This window comes from Anolis sagrei, chromosome 4 (genome assembly GCF_037176765.1).
Source record: "Anolis sagrei isolate rAnoSag1 chromosome 4, rAnoSag1.mat, whole genome shotgun sequence".
NCBI classification, from domain to species: domain Eukaryota; kingdom Metazoa; phylum Chordata; class Lepidosauria; order Squamata; family Dactyloidae; genus Anolis; species Anolis sagrei.
Window position 1 is genome coordinate 201,613,561 of NC_090024.1, and position 27,438 is coordinate 201,640,998.

The 27,438-nt window shown below is 39.6% G+C and overlaps 1 long non-coding RNA gene across 2 annotated transcripts in view; it reads right to left on the minus strand.

Moving 5' to 3' along the window:
- Window positions 1-6,492: 6,492 nt before the first annotated feature.
- The window catches only part of LOC132772619 (uncharacterized), a 101,658-nt gene continuing 80,712 nt past the window's right edge, over window positions 6,493-27,438 (minus strand). The window contains exons 1-4 of one of the 2 annotated variants that reach the window (XR_010909903.1): window positions 12,530-12,634; window positions 11,055-11,161; window positions 10,341-10,495; window positions 6,493-7,866 (exon numbers count right to left, since the gene is read on the minus strand). This is a non-coding gene — a long non-coding RNA (uncharacterized lncRNA). Of the gene's footprint in view, window positions 7,867-10,340; window positions 10,496-11,054; window positions 11,162-12,529; window positions 12,635-27,438 lie in introns of those variants that run through there. The other variant, XR_009631245.2, reaches the window with a different exon arrangement.

The following is a 27,438-nucleotide window of genomic DNA, read 5'->3' on the forward strand; positions in this document are numbered from 1 at the left end:
AGTAGTGAAGACCTTGTAAAACTACAAGACACATGATTCCATAGTACTAAGGCAGTGCAGATAAAGTGGCTGTGAACTGCATTAGTTCTACAGTTTACATGTACCCTTAGTTTAAACTTTAAAAGAAGCTAGTTATCTAATCTACTGAACTGATTCAGAAGGAAAGCTTCAGCACCCTGAACAGCTTCTTTCAAATTCAGACAAAGGCTGCAGTGACTTCACTGCCAACCAAGGAGGACAGCAGTCACCATACACTTATGCCTGCCTGTCTGCCTGTGGTAGATGGCTCAAGGGGATCCTGCCAGGACTGGCCTGGCACCCTTTCTGAAAATACTCTCCATTGAAGAGCATCCACAATCAGGCTGCCATCTGGTCCAGTTACTCTCTTGGCTTTACTGTATGTTGCTTCCATACTAGCAACCCATATCATTACAGTTATTATGCAGTGATTATGTCATTTTCTTCTACATTTTAGTTCTTCCTTCCCAAAAGAAAAAATAATGGAAAAAGAATTGGGTAAAGCAGGAAAGTGAAAAATAAAAGTAAAATGTTATGAATGAGGCAATGTACAATGAACACTTCATCTGGAAGAATCCCTTGAGATGTTGGCGCTTTGCGACATCTTCCTTCTCCTGATCATGTATAATTGAAGAACCTCCTTGTGGTCAAAAGTAGAATAAGCTGCAGTAGAATATGCTGCCTCCTTCTCTGAGGATTTCAAAAAGAGTGTGGATGGCCATCTGTTGGGTCAGTTTGATTAGGTGTTACTGCATAGCAGAAGGTTAGACTAGATGACCGTTTGGATCATTTCCAACTCTATGATGCTATGATTCTATGATCTAGTGCAGTGATGTCAGGAACAGCACTGTTTATAGTATGCTAATCTTGAGCATGCTTGAACTATTCATAATTACTTATTGAATTATTTAAATAATTTTTCTTGTTATTCAATAATTTAGCCTCAGAGGTAGCCATAGTAAGCAGCACAGCCATAGTTGCTAGCAAACATAGGGCTTTATGAAAGCTCACAGAGGGTGCATCTATACTATAGCATTAATGAAATGCATTATTACTTTAACTGCCATGGCTCAATGCTATGGAATCTGGAGACTTGCAGTTTAAGGACCAACACTCTTTTCAGAGAAGGCTAAAGACCTTTTAAAACTACAACTAATATCACTGAGCCAGTTAAAGTGGTGTCAAACTGCATTAATTCTACAGTATAGAAGTATCCATAGTTAATTAGTCTTTTTCTGGTTTTTACTCTGATGAAGAGCTACAAGGAAGAGGGGAGCTTGTGAGTTCTATTTCAAGAGCCAAATTAATTTGGCTTTGTCTATGACACTATCTACCTAGACTTTGGACATGTGAGAAACACCATTTGCTACTCTGCTTGAAGCAGCAAAATGACTTGATCATCATGGACCAGCCATGCCCATTCATAAGCCAGATTTTCTCCTCCCTTTTCCAGCTGAAGTTTTATTTGAAGTATGAAAAAATTACCTTTTTATTGCTGTTCCTAGCACTCCCATGACATCGAAACCACATGAAGTTTCATCACCTGTGCAGCTACATTTTTACTGACTTAGGTGCATATAAGCTCCCGAAATAAGCTCTTCACTGGAGTTTATGATGTTCTGGATTTCTGTAAAAATGTTGTTTTTATATTATAGAACATGTGATAATGTGTTGATAGGTATGGTTATGCATTGTGAGTATTATATGAAATAAGATATCTGTTAGGAGGGAATGCTAGAAGTGAGGGATAACTAAAGTGAGTGGAGCAACATGATGTGGATCTTAGATGAGGCCAGGTATCATACCATGGCTGCCTCTTCAGCCTCACCTTGGTGAAACACCCAACCTCAAGAGAAATGCAATGTTATGTATTGCTCACCCCTGTCAGTTGTTTACTTTAAGATCAGCTCAGGGCACTCCTTCCCAAGTCACAGGACTTTATAAGGGCTTCATCCCACACATTTAAGAAATGGCAACCCACAGTGCCCTTCACACAACGCAAGCTTCAACCATGGGTATATACTGTAAGTATTTTTTATACATATAAATAATATTATAATAATAAATAGGTACTATAAACACATTTGCTAACAATTACAATCAAATGAAACATACTTAGTTTTGCAGTATTTACGGTACTTGCAACATTTACATTTTCTAAATTATTACAGTTACAAAACCAGGTGTGTTATTTCTTCACAGTTTTTTCCTTTGGTTTCAATTACAAATACAGTTATAGTTAAAAACACAATTGCAAATTCACACACACACACACACACACATATATATATCAGTTAATATATATATCAAACATTTCAAAATTTTCTTTTGTATTGATTATATCTATCTATCTATCTATCTATCTATCTATCATCTATCTATCCTACAACCCTTCAGTGATCCCAGGTGTGGTCTCTGCCAGCCAGGGCCAGAATTTTTTCCATCAATTAGAGGGCATCCTACCTCATTCCATTTTACTCAGCACTATTTTCTCTACTACCCAATTCACACTAGAGGTAACGTTTACTGGATTTTGAGTTATTTCTTGACATCTCCAAAAAAACAGGGCCAAGAGAACATAAAAGTTGATCAACCTTGTTGTTGACCAAGCAACATCCCAAAAGACCTTCTGGGTGTCCCCCTGCTTTCCCCTCTTCCTCTTCCTTCCTTGGTGTTGACATGGCCCCCAAATATTGGTTTCCAACTCCATTCCAAGTTTGGCCAGTCAAAGACAATGACCACCTTTTGCCAGATCTCTTTGGTTGAAGGGCAGTCCCTGATGAAATGTTCAGTGGTCTCCCTAGACTCATTTCCAGCAACACAGGCTTGTTTCTGGCACAGAAGTCTGGGACAAACTTGTTCTTTTTCTTTCAGCCACAGTCGGTTGTCCTTCACACAGTACATTTGATGGTAAAATCTCCATCAAATGTCCCAAAAACCAAAGGGGATCCTCTGGTCCATGAAATATTCTATTTTTTCTGGGGTTTTTAAATAACTTGACAGATGTTTCTTTGGGGCATTTTTTTCCAACTGTGGCTGAAAGAAAACCCCGCCCACTATCTCCCAATAGGCAAACAATTTCAGGTTCTTAATAACCCCTCTCTCAGCTCGGAACCACTCTGTCAATACATTATTTTGTTAGATCTATCCTTAGACCTCTATTAGGAAATTGGGTCCAGTGTGCTTCATGGCGATCATCACTCGGAAGGGCTCCTCCCTCCACCATTTCTGAGCCCAGCTTTCATTGATCCAGTGTTTTGCAAAAAAAAAAAAAGCAAGCCACCCCTCCTTGCCATCCTGTTGGTTAAACCCCTGGCCATATATTCCAAAATTCTGGAAAAACAGCCAAAAACTTCAGCCATAAAGCTGGTAAATCAAGGCCTCCTTGAGCCATCTTCCTATAGGCCACTGCCCTTGCCAAAGGGAAATTGGCTGTTTCCCAGAGGAACCGGAAGACCAGTTTCTCAGCTTCAACCATGAGGTTGAGGTATTTTGCCATTTCTATAGTGTTGGTTTCCCCAATGATTCAAGGGTGAAAAGGGAGGGGTATAAATATAGGAAATAAAATAAAATAATGATTCCCAAACCGGTTGGCAACTGACTTATTTTTAAATTTTCCATGTAGAAATTGGCAAAATGGCCAATTTCCCCATGTGATGTTAATCCCTGTTGCCTACTTGCAAACAAAATGATGATGCTGTGTGTGGGAGGAGCCAAAATGCCAATTTCTCCAATTTTAAACCACTTTCTATCCTTGTCAATAGAAAGACTTGGGGAAAGATCGGGGTTAATTTAACAAACACTTCCTATGATTACCAATAGAGAAAGATCAGGGTTAATTTAAAACCACTTCTATGATGGCCAATACAGAGACTTGGGAAAAGATTAGGGCTTAATTCTAAACCACTTCCTACAATCTGGGATAATTTTTTTACAAAGATAAATAATCAAAATCTTAGAGGGATAATGGGAGGAAACAAATCTCTACCAAACAGGAGAAGGTGCGATGGGAATAGGAAAATCATCCATTTAATTTCCAAATGGTGCATTGTGAAGCCTAAGTGAAAAGCAACAATACCAAACACTTTACTTATCTCAAGAGATGAAGTCCTAAGAGGGAGTAAACACCCCACCCTCAGTTTAAAAATAAGAACAGGCTCCTTCACAACCACCCAGTTTGTAGGACCTAAAGAAGCCACTCCAGGGCCCCATGTTTCATCAAAAAGGTGACAAGATGTACAATGACTCTTACATTCTCCTCTCAATACCTGTTATTGATAACCTATTTACAGACAGCATCCTGAGCCAAGCACCTGAGTCCCACAGATACAGCATGGGATAGATAAACAACAACAATAAGTGAATGGGAAAAAACAACTACCCAGCCCTGAGATAAGCAGCAAAGCTTATACTGCACTGAGTGGGACAAGTAGGTCATAAGATGAAGGCTGAAAAAAGGCTTGTGAAGGGGTGGCCTAGCTTAAATACATATGACTCTGTCCTGTGCAGGTGCCAGGATCAGCACTTAGCAGCTAACCCATGTGATAAATGCCCTCAAAGCCTGGAGGCCCATCAAAATGCCCCTTCACCTACACCTCCCTTAGCCGAGTGGACTTGGGAATGTATTATCACAAATGATGGGACTGGTGGGATAGGTGAGAGAATTTGGGCACAGTCATCACAAGTAGGACATGAATTTGCTTACTTTTAAATGCCCCCACCCTGCCATCTGCTTTATTTTAGAATTCTGACCATATTTCTAACCAAAGAGGCTGGCAGTCATAGCTAAGCCCAAGGCCTGTGTGTGTGTGTGAGAGAGAGACATAATTCTTCCTCCTCTCCAGAATCAGTCACTACTATGCCAAAGTGGAATTTCTTCTGTTTTCATTGAAAGGGATGGTAAAAGGAAAATTCTGCAACTATAGGAAGTGATTAAGCAAATTTGAAAATGGAGCGGAGGTTATGTACAAAGGAATAGAGATGGAGAGAATGGTTTGCAAAGCTTGCCGCCACCCCCACCCACTCCCCCCAAAAGAAAAAGAGCAGGCTGTTTGCCAGAGCTAGGAAGCATCTGCAAACAAAATGACAGGGGAGATGAATTAGTGTAAAGATGTGAGAATACATGCTTTGGAGAGTATGGCACAATGAGAGAGCAAAGTGCAGCTCCAGCCATGGATAATATCCAATTGCCATGCAGAGGGAGGAACTTGCTCCCTCCTCCGCTGCAGCTGATTGTGCTTTCCAATTAAAAAGCACACTGTTTTCCCCTGCTGATTAGTACTCACCAGCCAGCATGCAAATGCCAACAAACCCTCAGTTCATCATTTCCCAATCTAATTACTGGAGGAGAAGGCCAGCAGTGAGCACTGGAATTGAGTGTGTTATTGACTGCCCCATACATTGTCTGCTGCACATACAAGACAAAGATTACATATTAATTCTCTGGCCAGCTGATGTCCCCTCTAGCCTGTCATTAAATTAATTTTTTTTCAGTGAAAGCTGAGGTGGTTCTGTTCTGCAGTTCTGCTACAAAGTAATACAAGTCTCAAAAGAAATATTTTCAGCCATCTGTTGCTAATATATGTGTATGTGTCATTCCACAAAATGCACAAGTTCAGCCCATTTCCCAGATGTCTACAATTTCACAAGCTGCAGAAACATCCACACCCTTTAAATGCAAACCCTAGAGCAGATGGTGGTTGGGTGCGTCTTGACAATACTACAAGATCCTCAGATGGAGTTTTTAAAACTCAAAACAAGGGAAGTATAAATGACTTAAGACCAAGGTGCAAAAGAAACTGCTTAAGCCATGCAGTGAAGTAACATGTTGCATTCTGTTTTTGAAAATATGCAGCTTGCCATATAACACAAAAGAAAAGCTGGTATTTATGAAATACACGCCAAAGGTCCCCTTGAGGGCACAGATAAAGCTTGGAAATTTTACTGCTGAGGCTACAACTTCCAGAATTTCCAGCCATCATGTTTTATGAAGGATTTGTTGTGTTCAATGTGTTGTTGTTGTTTGCACCATTGAAAAAAATGCCTATAAGAGAGGTTTCTCCCAACCCTACCAAAATGGTGAGGGGGAGGAGGGATATAATGGGCACCTTTCTTCCCACCACATTGCAATAGTTAAGTTTCCATTAACATGCATTGAAGGTATGGTTTGCTGATTTTTTTTAAAACTATTGCTATTTTTTATACAACTTGTGGGCCAAGTTCCTGATATTTCTCCTCTCATTTCCCCCCTATGTTCCTTCTCCCTGGCCACATTGTATCCAATGAAAAGTGTGTGAAAGGAGTATCAGAGATATACCTGATTATGCAGCCAATCCTACATATCTGCAAATTCTCTATCCACAGATTCAACCATCCACAGCTTGAAGTAGTCAAAAAATAGTTCCAAAATGTAATCCTTGATTTTGCTTTTTGTGTATAAGGAATAGTGAATGGATCAATGGAATGACTACAGACTTGATTTTAATGACATGATTTTAATAACTGTTTTTAAATTGTGATGAAGTCCCCGGTGGTGCAGTGGGTTAAACCACTGAGTTGCTGAACTTGCTGATTAAAAGGTCGCAGGTTCAAATTCAGGGAATGATGTGAGCTCCCACTGTTAGCCCCAGCTTCTGTTTGAAAACATGCAAATGTGAGATTAATAGATACTGCTCCAGCAGGAAGGTAATGGCGCTCCATGCACTTATGCTGGCCACGTGACCTTGGAGGTGTCTATGGACAATGCTGGCTCTTTGGCTTAGAAATGGAGATGAGCACCAACCCCCAGAGTCACAAAAGACTGGACTTAATGTCAGGGGAAAATCTGTACCTTTACCTTTTTTTAAATCATGTTGTTTATTGGTGGGTTTTAATATAAATTTTATTATATTATCGATGTTTAGTTTTTTATGCTTTACGTCTAAATGCTATTTTATGTTCATGTTTTAATTTGGTTAAGTTAATTTACAGTTATATATTATTGTCTTGCTATTGTCTTTTGGTTTTTACATGTATGTATGGCATTGAATTTTGCCTTTATAATGTTGGAAACCGCTTTGAGTTCCCTTAGGGGGAGAAAAGTTATATATAAATGTAGTAAATACATACATACATATATATATGAGACACCATTTTACCATGCCTTTGTATATGATGCAAGCTGAAAATCCATGGATTTTGATATCCACTGAGACTGCATTTAACAAATCCTAATCCACTGTGTCTGGTGGATCTTTGAGTTAGGACTGCACTACTTATAGATTAATTTATACAATTCTGTATGCATCTCATCAAAATATTTATATCCTGTTTGGGATTTTATTTTATTTTTTTCTTATTTGGATTTTTTTGCTTAGAAGGCAACATACAAAGGAGTTGCTTGTAAAAACTGCAGATGGGAAGTGTCATGTAAATTAATGTTGGCTCTCCTGTGTATTTTGAATATGTAGGATTTTGGTGCAGCACATATGTTCATGGCCTAAAGTCTCTTTTAAAAAAAACTATTTATTTATGTTTGTTTTAATGTTCATGGATGATTTATATGGCATGCTTCAACTGACAAGTCCTTGGGTGATTGACAAGTAAATAAAGGTTGTTTGTTGTTGTTGTTGTTCTTAAAGGATGGTTGCATCTAGTTAATGCCTCCCGGCAATAAAATAACTTCTGTCAGTGGAAAAGGAGGAGGCAATTTACTCTTTTTCTGCAGCCCCCGTTATCTGTTGTATAGCTGATTTCAGGGAGTAAGACTTCAGAAGGAGAAAGCCAAGGGTATGTTCCACTGCACAAAATCTGTTTGCACAGGATCTCTCACCTTATACAAACAACAAACAAATAAAATACACAGCAGGGCTGTAAAAAAAAGAGAGAGAATACAGATCAATAAAAAGCTATTGGGAAAAAAACATTCCAGATTTTTTTGAAAAAATGATGAACTAGATTAGATGCTTGAAGTACTGATGAAATAGGTGTTTTGTCTGTCTGTGACAGGCTTCGGATTAGTGGGTCTGTCAACCCATATTCCACAGGTAGAGATCACAAGTGAAAAGGTGCTTTCTTCAGATACCACCCACTTAATTTCAGAAGGTGAGCAGCTTCAAATAAAGCTTTTAAAATGATGAAGATAAGAATCAGGCAGGAACATGCACAAGGGAGAAGACAGTCCTTCAGAAATACAGTTTCCAAGCCACCAGGGGCTTTAAGATATAGCGCAAATATTTTCAGTTGTGGCCTGGAAATGAATCAGCAGCCTCTAAAGCTGTTTCAAGGCTAGTATGGTGTGTTTCTAAGGGCCAGCCCTTGTGTGCACAGCATGACTGATGTCTTTGACTCATTTTTCAATTTTCAAATGCAAAGACATGTAGGTTTTTACAGCTAAATTCATAAACAGTTTAAAGTAAAACATTATTTATATTTATTTATTATGTTTACTAGCCATCCCCTGCCATGCGTTGCTGTGGCCCAGTCTGTGTATATGTATTTTGTGTGTGCATATGTATGTGTATATTTTTGTGTATATGTGTATATATGTGTGTTTACATATATGTGTGTCTGTGTGTTTGTGCATGTGTTGTAATGTTGTTTTTTTGCTTTTTAAATCTCTTCTGCTGTGTTTTTCAGTGTTCTTATGAGTGATGGTCAACCATTGGCCTGATATTGTGTCCAAATTTGGTGTCAATTTGTCCAGTGGTTTTTGAGTTATGTTAAATCCCACAAACGAACATTAGATTTTTATTTATATAGATTTATATCTTACTTTTTCTCTCCATACAGAGACTCAAAGTGGCTCACAGTTAAAAGTATTACAATACAACTTAACATATACAAATATACAAATATTAAAACAGTATTAAACATCATCAATATTAAAGACAATTCAGGTTAAAACCATATGTAAAAACACACAAAACCTACCCTGTTCTATTAAGGATTTCATCATGCCAGCAAGACAACAGTGTAGCAAAGACACAAAGCAAAGCAGTGGCAAACCACCTTTGAGTATTACTTGCCTAAGAAATCTCAATGAAAAATTCATGGGATTGACAGGCAACACAAAGGGGCATACAGATAGATAGATAGATAGATAGATAGATAGATAGATAGATAAGGAGAAAATTCAGGAAACTGGCAGTATAGCAATTACTGGCCCAGAAACTCCAACATATGGTTCAGGACCATGGCTAGCAATCCTGCAGCTAAGAGAGAAAATCCACAACATAAGGTTGCACAAGAATATTGTAATATCTTTAAGAACCGAGATAAATAAGTTGGTAGGGCAAGCTTTCATAGACTAAATCTATTTCACCAGATGAGTGCAGTAAAGTATCTAGGAACAGACATTTATATCCATGACTAAGCAAGCTTTTGGCACATCACCTGATTTCTTTGGGTCAAGGTCATACTTTCAGTCAGAATTGTGATGATGTCTTCTGGTGTCCTATTTCCCTCTGGGATCATGTGACTTCTATCTAGAGGCTGACACTCCTAAAACAGAACCCCTAATGGTCCAGGATGTACAAAAACAAGTGGTTTGGTTTTGTTTTGTTTTTTTTTTTGTTGTTGTTGTTTTTTACTATTCTTAAGCTTTGGAGGTTCAAACACACACTCTCTGGATAAAGCCATGGGGGTTTTTTCCATATCAGGAGCAACTTGAGAAACTGCAAGTCACCTCTGGTGAAAAAGAATTGGCCATCTGCATGGACGTTGCCCAAGGGACACCTGGATGTTTGATGTTTTACCATCCTTGTGGGAGGCTTCTCTCATGTCTCCACATGGGGAGCTGGAGCTGACAGAGGGAACTCAATCAGCTCTCCCTGGATTTGAACCGCTGACCAGTCTCTCAGCAGTCCTGTCTGCACAAAGGTTTCACCCATTGCACCACTGGGAGCTCCCCACCATGAGTATGGGCATGGCATTATTTGAGGATACTAAGAACTCCTCTTCAGAATGCTTTTGCTGGTGAGCTCAGTATCTGAGTTTCCTAGTGAGTGGCCAGGGCAGACCATAGTCAAAAGAATCAGCATTATAAGTTGCATGTTTAGTTCAATGAAAAATCACATCAGAGGTTTTGTTTGTTTTTTTAAAAAGGTTTTCAGTTTACCTTTCTTGCCAGCTTACCCCTTTCCCCAAACTGAGCACCCCAACTTCATTTCATTTGTTGTGCCAAAAAAATACCTCATAGTGCCATCTAGTGACATTTTAAGTCAGTGACATATCTTTGACAGCTTTCAGAGTCTTTTTTCGATTCTATCTCAGAAATTCATAGAAAAGATTATTATGCACTAAAAATACAGCTGAGACATATCTTGAATAATGACTGAAGATACCTTTCTTGACTGTTCAAATGGAAGTATAGGGTTTCCCCCAAATCATTTTAATTTTCTTGGGAAACAAATGGCTGCTTTCCATTACCAACACAGGATTTTTGTTATAGCTGCAGATATCTTTTCATAATGTCAGAGATTAGTGCCTGATGGAAGCCCTGAAAATGAAAAGATGAAGAAACTTTAATAAAACAAACACTGTTTTCTTATATTTTAAAAATAAACATACTAGAACTTGTGACCTCAGAAATGAGTGAGTATCCACTACTAATGGACAATTAAGCCATTCTCAGTGTGGGAGTTCTTTGTATTCCCTACACAAATCCTAGGACAAAATCTGTAATCTGTTTAAGATTACATCTGTCAAATATTTCAAATGCTGTTATGCATTCCACAACACCGAGAATTTCCAAAGCTTGTTTTGCTTCCACTGGATGGGAGGAGCCTGGCAGATTTTTTTTTTATTTATGAATATACTAGTACAGGATAAATAGAGGTATCCTGGTTTACATATAATACAAAAGGATTCACAGCAACATTGAACAGATTCCAGGCTGCACTTCCAGTAGCTAACTCCAGTTAGAAAGGTTAGATTCCAGTTGGCGACATACACAGACACAATGGGATTGCATAAAGAGGTATCCTGTACATCCTTGCACAATCCCCCTTGGATGTGCAAGCAGTTTAATCTCTGATAAGTCAACTATGGGAGTATACCTTGATACCTGGCCATTCATTTTCATGCACCCAGGGAGGAAGCCTGATTCTTCTTCTCCATATGCACAAGGGTCATCATAATACACATGGGCATACCCCCACACTGCCTAAGAGTGGAAGAGACAGAGAAGCACTCCTGAGCTTCTTGGAATGTGCTGCATATCTACAAATTAAAAGGGCAAAGTTGTGGTCCCACCATCAAAAGTCCCAATAGTATTTTGGTAAAGACTCACATTTTGAAGGATGTTAAATTGGCACTCAGTGTCAATTGGCACTCAGTCTCAATCGGCCTCCATTTCCCTCCATTTTCCTTATTTTCTTCTTGTTGATAAATGTTAAGCTATAACAGTCCTGCATACCCCAGGGAATCGGTAGTACATAAAGTGACATATGGTATTGAAGTACTCATCCATAAAATACAAATTAAAATCATTGAAAGTGTTCCCTTACAGAGTCAAGCAAACAGACCTGAACACCTTCAGAAATTTAACATGGTTTTTTCGTTCCACTTATTCTCTTTCTGTGTCCTTCAAAAATTACTGGCATCAATTGGAACCTCTTATCTTCAAGCCTTTGGCAATGCAGGGAAGGAAATTTTCATCACAAACATGGTGATGGTGGAAAGAATAAGCCTTCTTTTCTGCACATTGCAGTCCTCATGATAATTGCTTCCAAATATGTACGTCTGTTACGGGCATGGAGACTTTTTAGCATCTGAAATAGTTTGATTCGATGTTGTCTTCTCCCATCCCTTCTTAGAGGAGGGTGACCCTCTCCAAACTGTGGTGGTTATTCATTTAACATGAGAAGAGATTCTCTAGCTTCCCAAATGCTGTTTCCAGACCCAGAAAAAAAGACTGTAGCTCAGTGATAGAGCACATACTTGTATGCAAAAGTAAATAAAATCAGTTTTTTGTATCTCCATTTAGAGAAGCAAAACATTTTTCTCTGAAGTGCAGGCAGGTCTTAGTTAACAAAGTCTCTGACAGTCAGGTTCTCTTTCACAGACTCTATTTACACCCATATATGTCTCTGATGGCACAATGGGTTAAACTGCTGAGCTGCTGAACCAAAAGGTCACAGGTTCAAATCTGGGGAGCAGGGTGAGCTCCTGCTGTTAACCACAGCTTCTGCCAACCTAACAGTTTGAAAACATGCAAATGTGAGTGTATCAATAGGTACTCCTTCAGCAGGAAGGTAACAGCACTCCATGCATTCATGCTGGCCACATGACCTAGGAGGTTCTACTGACATTGCTGGCTCTTTGGCTTAGAAATGGAGATGAACACTACCCCTCAGAGTTGGACACGACTAGATTTAATGTCAAGGGAAACTTTTACTTTACTTATACCCTTTTCCTCTTCATTCTCTGTCACACTAGAACATTTTTAGAAGCATTATTGCGATGGAAAGCTGGAGAAACACAGATTTTCAGTTGCAGAAACACCCTGATATAAACAATACAGTAAACAAACCTTGAGCTCCCAAAGAATGGAACACATATTCAGTCAACCCTACAGTGTGATCCTGTGTGACAACAGGCAAGGTACACAGAAGCTGCCACCAGAATCCTTTACTGAGCATCTGTGGACAGCAAAACAAAAAAGGTGTGATCACCTCACCTGCTGTATTCAGCATGTTAAAAAATGATCTATATACTTGTAAAATGAAAATACTAAGAAAAGTGGAGACTACTGAAAGAAACAAAACATTCTATGGATATATTTCAGAAGAAGTCATCAACTTACTAAAAGATTCAAAAAGTTTTGCTTCTTGGTAATATACACAACAACTGGGTAGGAGCAGATTTGATATGTGAGCAGCTGGAATGGTCGGTCACCCTAAACTCAATCCCCCATCCTCCCCTGGGTAAAACACCACTGACCCTGAGAAAAAGCCCTGCGAATCATAGTTACTCCCAGGTCCAGCTAATCACTGGAAGGTTAGCAAGAAGGTGTAAGCCTCCAAGCTGTTTGGCCTCTGCTGAGGACAAAGACATAAGGCCCTTTCACACAGCCCAGAATACCAAGGCAGAAAATCCCACAATGTCTGCTTTGAACTGAGTCCACACTGCCATATAGTCTAGTTCAAAGCAGAAAATGTGGGATTTTATTCAGCCGTGTGAAAGGGGCCTAAGAAACCAGCCCCAAGAACAGGAGATTCTTTCCAACCCCTAGATTTCGTGATACACAGGAGCAGTTCTTATTTGCTATCCTACACAAAATATATCAGTAAATTACACCCCCCCCCCCCCAAGCTTTCTAGGAAAACCTATTTGAAGGACACCACTCTTAGCCACTATAGGGTAGATGGAGAAAACCCATAAATGGAGAGGGGGATTCCTACCCAGCCCCAAAATGACCTATTAAATTACACTATAAGAGGAGGTGGAAGAGTAGGTTTAAAAAACCAGAAGTGGAAGACTGGGGCAGAGCTATCTTTTAAAGAGCAGAGTAGATGCACCCCTTCACACTGTATCCAACTAATTGCCAGGACAAATCATGCCTGGCCTCCCCACTCTGGAGGCCAGCAAAACCATCTCTCATCCCACCACTGCCTTAGAGTGTGATGAATGGAACTACATAGGCAGGGGAGTGTGGGAGGCACAATTCCTGAGAGGGATCTTGCCTTCTGCAGGATCTGAAGGTATCCCAGTGGATCTGCATTGGCATAGCATTACTCTCTGCCAGCTATAAGTAGTGTTTTTCACCATATATTCTGATACTTACACTACATATTTTGAATCTGATAACTTGAATTATTTCTGCTGCATTTCATGGTTGTTTTTCTTCTTGTTACTTTTCAACTGCATTTTAAATATATTGATGACTGCAGTTAGATAGTTTTGCTTTGATTTTACAGAGATTTGTGAATTGCTCTGAGAGCATAAGCTGGAGAGTGAAGTATACATTTATAAATGAAATATGCCTTTAATGAAAGGCAGGAGGAATTAGGCAAGAACGTGCTTTGTAACTAACTCATGGTGTGGATGAACCATCATGCTACTTATACATCAAATTGTTATGGAGCTACACAAAACCTCTAAAGCCAAAATGTCCTGCTAACAAGGAATGCCAAATACTTGGTGCTTAGGTAATGAGCTAGTAAAATTCTAAATGTAATTGCAAAGAGTGCAGCACTAATATGAAGAAGAGTTATATAGGCCCCTTGGCCAGAAAATGCACATGTGGGAATCCCAGCTTTCATCCAAGCCATGGTGCAATGTGGTGGAAGCCCCCAAGGGCGCCGTAATCCCTTTTTACAAGACACCGCTTCTTTGTGTTTTCACGGCTCCTTCGCTTGCCCTCTTCTTTCTCTCCTGTGCTCTCCTCCTGGCACTGTGTGGATTAAATGCGATCTTCTCTCTTGCTACCGAGGATTAAGCATGTTATCCCCCTGCAGTCATTATGCAGCCGGCTTACCCTTTTCATTTCAAAAGATGCTTTTCATTAGAAAATGTCCTTTCCCCGGCCTTTTAAAGAGATTCAGCGGTGAAGCTGAGAGAGTGCCAGCAGTCAAGCAGAACGTGCACCGGTGTTGCTCTCATTATCGTTCATTAAATCGTGCCAGGAAGAGGCATCACCGGTTCAGGTTTCACAAGCTTGATAGCATCATGCAGCCCTACTTTGTAACCTACCCCTCCCTCTCTATCCTTTTCACTATACTGCCTGTGAGATTAATCAGAAACAAAAGACCATAGCATGGTAGTCATTATAGAAACAGAGACAACATCATGGCAGAATCAGATATGAATGGATGTACCATCACCTAGTAGATTCTTACTTTCTCAGAAGGAGATTGTGCACAAAACCACTACAGTGATATTCTCTACTGCCGAAAGCACAAACTGAATGGGAAAAGTGAGGTTCATGCATGCAATTATTATGGTTTCACATGTTTCAGAGCTGTGTTTTAATACTGAAAACTAGTTGCAATCTAACTCAGATTAAGCCCTCACAAATGGGGCAAATGAAAGTCTGGTAATGTTTTTTTTATCAGTTTTCTGCTAATAGTGCCATCACGGTGGTTTGCCTAGAGATAATACCTGGCAATAAATTGGAACTTTACAACGCAACGTCAATCAGCAACTTTAAAAGCCAGTGTAATCCTAAACTGCATCGATCAGTGTATAGTATCTCGATCAGGCATGGGCAAACTTCGGCCCTCCAGGTGTTTTTGGACTTCAACTCACACAATTCCTAACATCCAGTAGGCTGTTAGTAATTGTGGGAGTTGAAGTCCAAAACACCTGGAGGGCTGAAGTTTGCCCATGCCTGATCTAGATGGGGGGAATTATACCTCTCTATTCTGCTTTGGTTATGCCTCATTTGGAATACTGTTTCAAGTTCTAGGCAAATTTCAATAATGCAGATAATACAATAATAGTTTTGTGTATTCTGAGGAGTAGTCAAATATTACTGATTGAAAATTGTCCACTCTTGAATAATCAGGTGAACCTTGTAGCCATTTCAGTATTGCAATGGATCTTTCTCCTTTAACCAGAACTATTCTTCATTCATCTTTTACAATTCAGACAAACATAGAATCATAGGATTTTAGAGACAGAAGGGACCACAAGGGACATCTAGTCCAACCCCTTGCCATGCAGGAATACATAATTAAAGCACTCCAGCATCTGTTTAAACATCTCCAAATATGGAGAGTCCATACTTCTAAAGCATTCTATTACACATATCAGTGGGAATGAGTAGGGGTAAATTCATAGAATCATGGAACCATAGAACCATAGAGTTGGGAGAGACCACGGGGGTCAGACAACACTATCAAAGCACCCCAACATATAGTCACCCAGCTTCGACTTAAAAACCTCAGAGAAGAAGACTCCACCATGCTCCAAGGTAGCATTTTCCACTGCCAAACAGCTTTAACTATCAGGAAGTTCTTCCTAACATTTAGCTACAGGATTTTTTTCCTGCAATTTGAATCCATTGCTCTGTGTCCCAGTCTCTACAACACCAGAAAACAGGCCTGTTCCCTCCTCACCATGACATCCTTTCAAATATTTAAACATGGCTAGGCTATCATTCCGCCTCTCAGTCTTCTCCAAGCAAAACATTCCCAGTTCCCCAAGCTGTTCCTTATAGGGCTTTGTTTCCAAACCTTTGATCATTTTGGTTACCCTTTTCTGAACGCATTCTAGATCAACATAGATGCAGATCTGCGATAAAACTTCACTGAACAAGATGTTAGATCCTCTATTAAAGGACATCCTACCCAAAGTGATATTATCCACAAACCTTGCACTTCAGGTTTCACTGTCTCCAGCTTTCAATCATTGTGAGATGTGCAATTCCACACAAATGGAAAGTACAGGCAAAGGAAGACCATTCAAAAGCTACTGAGAAAGAACAAGCCAATAATGAAATGAGCCAGTAGGGAACAATGACAAAAAAAAAAACATGCCACTCTCTATAAAGCCCATGGTTTATTTAGAAAGTGAACAATTTAATGAACACATTTATTTTAAAAATGAACAGTACATGCAATAAATTATTTAAAGATAAATTAAATGATGTAGACCACCAAACGCAGCACCCAAACATGAATCAAGGAAGATGAAAGGCACTGCAGACTACTTCAACCAGAGAAGTCAGCCATAGCAGAGCACCTGATGAACCAACCTGGACACAGCATAGTATTTGAGATTATTGCACTGATGAATGTTACCCAAACAACATAACAATGTTTCATGTAGTTTGAAATATCCTACTGAGCCCATTTGAAACAGTGATTCTGTTTAGAGTAGGACTTTGGGGCACAAGTCCATTGCCATATTAAGAACAGAATGGCTTCTAAATACCGAAGTCAGCTCATCTTTGTAGCATTATTTTAAGAGCAGTGGGAGAGTAGGTAGCAGAGGTGAAAAGCAATGGGGAACATTAGTTAACAGTGTTTTATTATGCTCCAGTTTTCCAAAGCATCCCAGGGATTGATCTTTTTGTGTATGTAAGGAAGGAGCAAAGAGGTTTCCTGGGGATCCATAATGCTACACTAAGAAATAACAACCCAGAGCCCAATCATTTGCTTGCAGATGGAGTACACTTCTGTGTAATCTGTTTTACCTTTTGTTGGGTTTTTCTCTTTCTAAGACGAAATAACATTTAAAGTGATTGGCAGATTTTTTTAAAATCAGTGCCTCTTGATATATTTGTGTTTTTAGCAGAAATGACATTTGGAATAAAAAGTGGCTGTTTAAAAAGAACAATGGATTAAACTATGCAGAATAAACTCTATTCTTTAAAAATGCATTGCAAAGGAGGAAAAGAGCTAATTGAAGCACTGTTTCTTAGAAGCAACCATGGGTCACATATAGCAGCAAGCAGACATCTGCTTCCTCTTGTGTACTATTGAAACCAGGCACTTCCTTAATACCTTGCAGTGAAATCTTGTAAGATTTGTTTTATGAAATTAGGAAAAGTAATAACCAAAAAAAGAGGAAATAGGAAAAAGGTGCTGATTTGCACAGAATTTCCATATGTAAAATGCACATTTAGAAATAAATACTCCAATTTAAATAAGAATGCAATATATCTTACCACAGTGGGAAGAATTTGATGTGGGATAGTTGTTGTGCCTCTTTGACCTTTTGCTCAGATGCTTTGAGCCCGTGAACAACTTCAGGATCCCTGATTTCCTTTTGATTAAGCATATGCGTCAGATTCATCTGGGATCTAAATGAGAGTGGAATCTTTGGCCAGGCTCAGGTTCTTCTGACATGACATGAGCTTTTTGGTGAAGCTAAACCTGCCTAAAATCAACATTTTGATTTCAGATCTTGGAAAGATAATAGATTGTTTTAAAAATTGTATAATGTAAGTGGTAAACCAAAAAGAGAGAGGGGAGATTTATTTATTTATTTATTTATTTATTTGCTTGTGTGTTAATCATTTTTGGTGATCCAGACCCTTTCTTACTCCCAGCCATGCACCTTAGAGCAAACACATTGTGTTGCACTACCAGAATTGTTTCCGTGACTGCCACGTGGAAGGTCACTAGTTGGGTCCAGAATAATTTGAGTCCAGGGGTGCATCCAGACAGCCCTTTAAAATCAGGAGATCCTGCTTCTTCAAGTGGAGCGTCCAGATGACGTCCCACAGAAAAACAATTGCATTCACCATGAAGCAGGAAAACCCTGCTTTGTAGTGAATGTATTTGATAGTGGATTTGATCTGTTCCTTCTTGAAAGGCACGGGTCAAATCCACTATTTCTGCTTTCTGGACTTTTGAGAGGGTAGTCCAAACAGTAGCCCCACATTTTTCTGGGCTAAATCAGCCCAGAAAATAGCAAAGGCATCAACTCCCCCCCAAAAAACCTTTAAAAAGAAAATAACTTAGGAGGGTGGCATTTCCCTGCTGCTAGCCTTCTCCTGGTGCTTAGGAATGATAGGCCAGGAGAAGGAGGGAGGAGGAAAATTGGTCCTGGGCCCCCCTTCTCCTGGTGCATCATTCCTAAGTGCCAGGAGAGGGCTGGCACCATGCTAATGGTGGCTGAGTAAGGTATTCTATTTTTAAAAGGGGGTTTGGAGGTTGGGGAGGGAGTCTCCCTATTCTTCCAGTAGGTACTAGGAGGACATGTACACAACACCCATGGAAAGCACTGGCCTTTTTGGCAGTGTGCTTTCCATGGGCATCCACCCGACGCAAGTATTTTTTTTAACCCTGGTTAGAGCGGAATTTTCTGCTGTCTGGAACCACCCTTGGTTTTCCAAGCTACAACTTTATTTTTCAAGCCCTATTTTTTTCTGACAATATTCTGAATATTATACTATCCCCACTGGTAGCATGAAAGCTCCCCCTCCCATTCCACAGTATGCTTACCTGCACCTCGATAATACACATGTCCATTCACATACATATCCATTTACACTTCTACATATGGCCAGCAAAACTACACAGAAAACACACAATTTCTGCCCCCTGGGAAAATTATCCCTTGCCCCTAGTTTCAACTTTTCATCTTTAAACTGAAGTGTTTAGACTTGAAACCAGGACGCGGCAATGATTGTGGCTTCATCAACCATAATGGAGATGGCAATGAGCAAGGCATTATATTAGCAACTTGGGAGCGCAGTCCTGCTTGTTCCTCCCTTCTCTAGCTTCACTTGGCTCAACAAAAAGGTCTGGTTGGTTTGCCAAATCATCAGGGCAGTTAATTGCTTTTATGTTAAAGGTTTGGTGAATCCAATCTGGGATTTATTCTGCAATTCAAAAGAACTATTCAAGAAGCTGGACCTACTTCATAGATAGGGTTCAGCACCCTGGATAGTGTCTTTAAAGCTCAGATCAGATTCACTGAACCCTGAAATGAAAACTCTACCTGCTGACACTCCAAATAAACAAGAAGCCCTGAGTTCATATCTCTGCTTATGACACTTCTGCTCTGTTGCATCATTTTGTTATTCTTACAAGAACTCTTTAAATATAGTAAGTCACTATTCTTTCTGTTCACACATGGGGGCATCAGGCAGAAAAATATTGAATTGTTTTAAATAGTTTTTAATTTACTTGTTTCATGCGATTTTAATGGAATGGCTTTGATAATTGTAACATTTAATTCTATTTCAATAATTATATTTTGTAGATCTTTAAACTATACAATTTTAAGGTTGTGAGCCACTCTGGGATTAGGCTCTAGTCTAAGAGAAAAGTGAGGTACAAATAACAACAGCAACAACAACAACAACAATGAATGTAACTCACAAATGGAACTATGAAAAAGGAGACTGAGGGCCTGATTCTTGCAGCCCAAGAACAAGCCATTAGAACCAATGCCATCAAAGAATTGAAAAGTCAATGACAGATTCCAAATGTAGACTCTGCAAGGAAGCAGACAACATGATGGATCACATACTCAGCTGCTGGAAGAAGATCACACAGACAGAGTACAAACAGAGGCATAATACTGTTGCTCAGATGATCCACTAGAACTTGTGCCATGAATACCATCTGCCTGTGACAAAAAACTGGTGGGGTCACAAGCCTAAAAAGGTTACACAAAATGAACACGTCAAACTGCTCTGGGACTTCTGAATTCAGACTGAGTTTTGGAGCACAATACTCCTGATCTCACAACTGTGGGGGGGAAAGTATGGATCATCGATGTTGCAATCCCAGGTGACAGCAGAATTCATGAGGAGCAATGGGAAAAGCTTACACAATATGAGGATTTAAAGATAGATCTACAAAGTAGCACAAGCCAGAAAAGGTGATCCCAGCGGTGATCGGCACACTGGGTGCAGTGCCTAAAGACCATGGCCTGCACTTAAAAATAATCAGCACTGACAAAATTACCACCTGTCAGCTGCAGAAGGCCCCTGTACTTGGATCTGTATGCATTATTCGCTGATACATCACACAGTCCTGGACACTTGGGAAGTGTCCGACGTGTGATCCAATACAACAGCCAGCATAGTGATCTTGTTTGCTGTGTACTAATGTTGTTGTGTATCAAATAATAATAATAATAATAATAATAATAATAATAATAATAATATAGCTGACTAGAAATATTAAATATGGTCATTCTTCCTCATTCCTCACATGATTTTCTGTTTCAGGCCCACTTTTTCACAGGAACCTAAGTAGGGTTTCTTTTTAAAGAAATGAATGCTGGCAAATGACTCTTGTTTCCTAGCATTGCCTCCATTGGAGCTTGGTAAGATGAAAGCTAAAATATTACCTACAAACCCATCTCTCCCTTGGCCCATAATACTAAGGAAAGACAATTTCAAATATCCATCTTTCACTTTAGACCTTGGCTTCTTCAAACTCTTCCTCATAACCCTAGAGAATGGGGCTTTTGTGCTCCCCCAGCTGAACAGCCCCGGTCTTCGAAGAAGGCCTTTGCTTTCCTCTGTAGGCTGTCTGTGCTGCGAGAATGCACCTTAATGAGGAGGGGAGTTGTGGAGACAGAATGTGCCACTGGAACTTGGCAGGCATCTTACTGACTGCACAATTAGCAGCGAACAACTCCCTAATGATTGTTATAAACTTTTAAACCAACTAATGGGTCCTGGGAAAGAGAAGTTCACAGAAAGTACAAAGCATAAAAGAGTGAACACAAGCTGTGACATTTTAAATGAGAAAGCAGAATCCGGTCTCTCTGAAAGTGATTATGGAATTATAGTTCTGCAGTCGTTATCCAGTAGTCAGTGATGTGCTCAGAATTCAAAGCTGAGGCACTCTTCAGAGCATCCTCTGTCAACGCAGCAAGAAGGAATGATGTATTGATGGTTGTCATGACTGGGGAAAAGGGCTTCTCTTCCGCCACAGGGCCAGTTTGAAAGTGACACCGACACACTCTACTGATTACCATGGAGTATTACAGAAAAGCTGCCTTTCTAGACAGTGGCTGTGAAGGCTAGAAAATTATGGTAGTACAAAATAAAAAAGGGGGAAAATAACTTTCTAAGCACTATATAATCAAAACAGCAGCAGGACCCATTTCAATTCCATGCATTCTACATTCTGAGATCATTAACACACTTCCTTCTTATTAGCTCACTGCCAAGAGCCATTAGGTCAATTGCCCAACACATTAAATTCCATTGATTTAATGAGTTACAATGGGATTTAAGCCATGTGTGTGCATGCCTTCAAGTTCCCTGTTGATTTATGGCAACACCTTGTATTTCACAGGATTTTTAAGGTACAGACTATTGAGAGGTGTTGTCACAACACTCCTCTGAAATTCCTTGATGGTCCCTCATTCAATTAGGCCTCAACCTCTTAACTTCCAAGATTAAACACTATCTCATGCCAAGAGTGTTATATTGTTATATTTATGTTTTAGAGTAGTGGTTCTCAACCTTTGGGTTTCCAGGTGTTTTGGCCTACAACTCCCAGAAATCCCAGCCGGTTTACCAGTTGAAGGCCAAAACAGCTGGAGACCGACAGGCTGAGAACCACTGATTTAGAGAATAGAAGGGAGAAAAATGTCTAAACTATGGCCTTGAATGTGTTGCCGAAGACTTTCATGGCTGGAATCACTGGTCTGCTGTGAGTTTTCCAGGCTGTATGGCTATGTTCCTGAACATGGCCACACAGCCCAAAAAGCTCACAGCAATCCAATGGCCCTGAACTTCTGGAATGAAACTCCATTGGTGGCTCACGAGGCTCACCCTGCAGAGACCTTCAAAGAAGTTCTCAAGATCCAATTGTTTTGTTGATATTTTGAACTGTGGCATTGAGCTTCTATGAGCATGAAGCAATACCTAAATTATTCTGAGTATGGCCAATCTGTGGTTACTTTTGAGGGAATGTAAATATATTACAATCTCTGCTTACGAGGGGGACAGATTCCTGGATTTTGGGTGGATATGTAAAACCATGAATCATAGTAAATCCTATTGAAGCGAATGATTTATGATCTAAGAATACCATAGAATAATGCTGGAGGACCTAGAAAATTGCTAGAAAGTACATATTTTGGCAGACGTAGCTAAATAATCATTTATTCAATGTGACAAATCAGACTGTATGACATTTTTATTTGCAGTGTGGTCATGCTGATAGAAAATGAGTACATTTATCATTTTCATCTTTTTAAAAAAATCAATTTGTTTTTCTAAATTAAAATATTACTATATAGAATTGCACTTCAGCCACTACCAATCTTTTTAACATCATGACATGGTTGTTCAAGAGAGACAATATCTATATGACTTTGATGTAATCTAAACTGTCATTTTATATGTCAGAATTTAACTAGCATTGAGTGTGCATGCCACAAGGTAGAAATGGCTTTGTTTTGCTTACTTATTCTGTGATTATAATTTCAATTTGGTTATTTTTAGCAGAAACACGTGCTTTTAAGGAGAGCAGAACACTTTGGAAAATCAAAACGATTGAAAATGCACAAAATAATGATAAATGTCTCTAGTCTAATCCAGATTGCTTTTTTTACAATTGAAATTTAGAAGAATAGATGATTTCCTAAAAGCCCATCCCATTTCTGCACACGGAAAGCTAAAGAGGAAAGCAGTGAAACTCACCCCATGATGGTTATATCAACAACAACAAAAAAGCTAAACGATTTGCATAGTGTGTTGCACATTGTTATTATCTGCAGTGGTTAACATTATCTATCTGCAACCTTGACAAACTTTTCAAGGTAGCTCAGTTTTTCTATTCCCCTAAGTGAAAGTGGGATGACTGGGGCTGAATAGTTAGCCTAAGGGCTCCTGGTGTAGTCATGGAAATGCCCTGATTCATAACTCTGTCTCTTAGCTGCTGTAGTCATCAATGTCACTAAGCAAGAGTTTTAGACTGACAGTGGAATAAGAACTTGCATGAAGCACCAATGCTTCAAGTAAAGGCCACCTCCATTGTATAATAACTGTTTTTTAGCATCCAGGGATACAGTGGGCCTTTCAGATCCAGTCACTATGGATTATCATGCCCATATTAGTATGGGATTGAGTATTGAACACTAATATCACCACATTTAATAATAAAGGGCATGATTGTCTACTTTTTTTTTCATTTCTGCATTGTGTTCTGGAACCAAAACTCTGGATATGGCAGGTCCACTGTATTTGTTAGACATTGTTGGAGATACAATGGCAGCAAGAGATAACAAGCTTGACGCTCACTTTTAGTCTTTTTCTTAAAAGGATCTACATGACTTAGTATTAACTAAACAGTTTTGGGCACTCAACCCACCAACTGGTATCAGTTAACCAGCTGGTGGGTTTAGTGCTCCAAACTGTCTAGTTAATACTAAATTATGCAGATCCTTTTAAGAAAAAGACCACATTCCCAATTAGTTTGATGTTAGCTTTGACTAAGATAAAACTATGGCTTACAGGTCATTGTGCTAATTCAGTCTGGCTCATCAGGGTCTCTGAACCAGAATCAGCCAGCAACTTGCTGATAACTTGGTTTTCATAGACCTATATTTCCATTATTTTCCATATACTGTAGTTGTGACCCACTTTTGATGTTAGATTTCTACTTACCATTGGACTACATGGGCAATTGAGGTGACCCAGTATGGTCAGTATTTCTAATCTTCACTGTGAATGTAAAGATTTTGCTCTAGATTTAATCATATTTAGAGTGGATCAAATGAAGTCAATATGACTTCACTTAGCTGTGAGTGATTTCATTGGCTTTATTCTAATTAGGATTGAGCCCACACAATCTCTTGGGCAAAATTTCAGTTGGCAAAAACCAAACTGGCAGGAATTCTACTTACCAAACTCTACCACTGTTATCAATCTTGCTAGAGAGGTGAACTTATTTTGAAGAGACATATTGGAATTGTTAGTGTTTTACTCTGCTTTTGAAATGCAAGTGCTCCAGATTGACTTAATGCATGAAAAATGAGTGCGGTCCCTTATGACGATTTGCTGAACATCTATGTCATAAGACAAAGAGATCTTGTACTCAAGGTGAACTTCTGATGTTGATGTCACTTCCATCTAAAAAGCTCCAGAAATATAAGATCTGTGATTTATTTTCTCACCTGTCAAACTATACACAGGGGCTTATTGCAATTTCCTGCAAGGAAGTTACTTCTGTATAGCAGATTTGTCACTTGTGAAATGGCTTCAAGTCAGCTTAGATCCTTGGCTTTTGACTTCTAGGGTCAGAGCATAGGCAATGTGGCATGAGGGCCTTTTCCTTTGAGCTCCTTCCTCTGCCAGCCTGGGGCGATTGCACAGCAATTCTTTCAGCTTCATCTTGAAAAGCTTTTCTCTTCTGCCTTTTCAAAAGCTCTTCATTGGTTCCTGGGGAACTGAAAGCAGGGAGAAGGGAGCGTTCTCCTGCTGACATTTGCACATTTGCTATTTCCTTCCTCTCTTTGTCAGCAGCATGAAACTTTTGGTCCTCAGGAGCATCCTCCATTTCTGCCACAGTCTTCACTATTGCACTTGGGACAAAATAAAATAAAACCTGACCCAGGAAGCTGGTGTCTTATCCACAAAGCAATACAGGGGATGAGATGAATGCTCTGTCAATCTGCAGAAAACTAAATTTACAGCATATCTCTTTGAGCATCAGTCTGAATGCCAAACTTCCTGTTCAAGTCATCCCTCTAATCCAGTTCTGTTATTTGTATGAGAATAAGATATTGGCTAAGACCTTAGAACTGTCAGATATTACACATTTGTCAGATTTATTTATTAAAATATCTGTTATTTATTTTCTCTAAATCTGCCTAGATCTTCCAAGGTAGTGTACAGCAGTCAAAAGCAGACATAGCTTTCCTTATAAACAAATAAAAACAAATTTTAAAACCACTTTTAAAATACAGACAATTAGAAAAGCCTCCAAAGTGAACCTTGGTATTGAAGACCAAAAGCCACACAAAACTGTTCTGTCTTTGTTTCCCTCTCAAAGCTCAACAAAAATGATGGACCCAAACCATTTTCACTTTGGAGGGAATTCCACAAGAGAGGTGTCACTATTGAAAAAGCCTATCTTGTGTGTTCATCTACCTATGGGAGGAATAGTTAATAGGTAGCAGGAGCAGAATTCAAAATGATCTTAACAGATTAGAGAGGTGGACAAAATCTAACAAAATGAAGATCAACAGGGACAAATGCAAGATACTCCATTTAGGCAGAAAAAATGAAATGCAAAGATACAGAATGGGGGACGCCTGATTCGGTGGCAGTACGTGTGAAAAAGATCTTGGAGTCCTTGTGGACAACTAGTTAAACATGAGCCAACAATGTGATGTGGCAGCTTAAAAAGCCAATGGGATTTTAGCCTACATAAATAGGAGTATAGTGTCTAGATGCAGGGAAGTCATGCTACCCTTCTTTTCCGCCTTGGTTAGACCACACCTGAAATCAGTTTTGGGCACCACAATTTAAGGGAGATGTTGACAAGCTGGAATATGTCCAGAGGAAGACAACAAAAATGATAAAGGCTCTGGAGAACAAACCCTGTGAGGAGCAGCTTAAAGATCTGGGCATGTATAGCCTGAAGAAGAGAAGGCGGAGAACTACAATGGCCATATATAAATATGTGAGAGGAAGTCATAGGGAAGAGGGAGCAAGCTTGTTTCCTGCTGCCCTGGAGACTAGGATGCAGTACAATGGCTTCATATTACAGGAAAGGAGATTCCACCTGAACATTAGGAATAATCTCCTGACTGTGAGAGCTGCTCAGCAATGGAATTCTCTGCACCGGAGTGTGGTGGACGCTCCTTCTTTGGAGGCTTTTAAACAGAGGCTGGATGGCCCTCTGTCAGGGGAACTTTGAATGTGATTTTCCTGCTTCTTGGCAGGGGTTTGGTCTGGATGGCCCACAAGGTCTCTTCCAACTCTATGATTCTATGATTCTGAGATGTTATGATTCTATTACCACAGACTTCTGAGATGGAGAATAGGGCCTATACTTAGGATTTCAAATGCCACACAGACTGTATGGGACAGGGCAGATTTTTAGATATCCTGACCATTTTTATTTAGAATCCAGAAGGTCAAAACCAGCACCTTCAATTGACCTCAAATTGGAAGCCAGAGCAATTGGTAAAACACCATATTATTCAGCACTGGCACCACCGATTACAACAATATGCGGTTTCTTAAATCACGTACCAGGCAGCAGTTGCATGTTGCATTAGCTGGGGCTGTTGCATTTGGCATTACTTGAGAGATTCCAAACACTTTAGAAAAGCAGCCCCATGCAGAATTCATTTTGGTAGCCTAACCAAGAGGCAATTAAGGCGTGAATCACTGTGGTTAGAAAGGTGCTCAGCTGGAAGACTATTAAAATCCTACCCATCCCCATATATATGTTAACTAACTTCGCTCAGAGGACCCTATAAATCTTGGGTTAAGCAGATGATTTATTTGGGGGCATGGAAGGAAATTGGTTCTCATAGGCATGAGCCACTAATACACTATTAGACTGAGAGTGCATCTACACTGTAAATGCAATGCAGTGTGCTACCACTAACTGCCATGGCTCAATTCTATGGAATCTTGGGGTTTATAGTTTTACAAGTTCTTTAGCCTTCTTGGTCAAAGATTGGTCCTGTTCCACTAAACTACAAATCTCAAGATTCCATAGCATTGAGCTGTGGCAGTCAAACTGCATTAATTCTACAAAGTAGATAGACCCTGAGGCTAAAATCCTATATATACATTTACCCAGAAGTAAGTTCATCTTATTGTCGAAGGCTTTCATAGCCAGAATCACTGAGTTATTGTACATTTTTCAGGCTGCATGACCATGTTCTAGACGCATTCTCTGCTGAAGTTTCACCTGCAACTATGTCAGGTATCCACAGAGGTTGTGAGGATGCCTCACAATATCTGAGGATGACCTCAAAACCTCTGAGGATGCCTGCCATACAGCCCGAAAAACCTACAACAACCCAAGTTCATCTTAACCAGTTAAGACC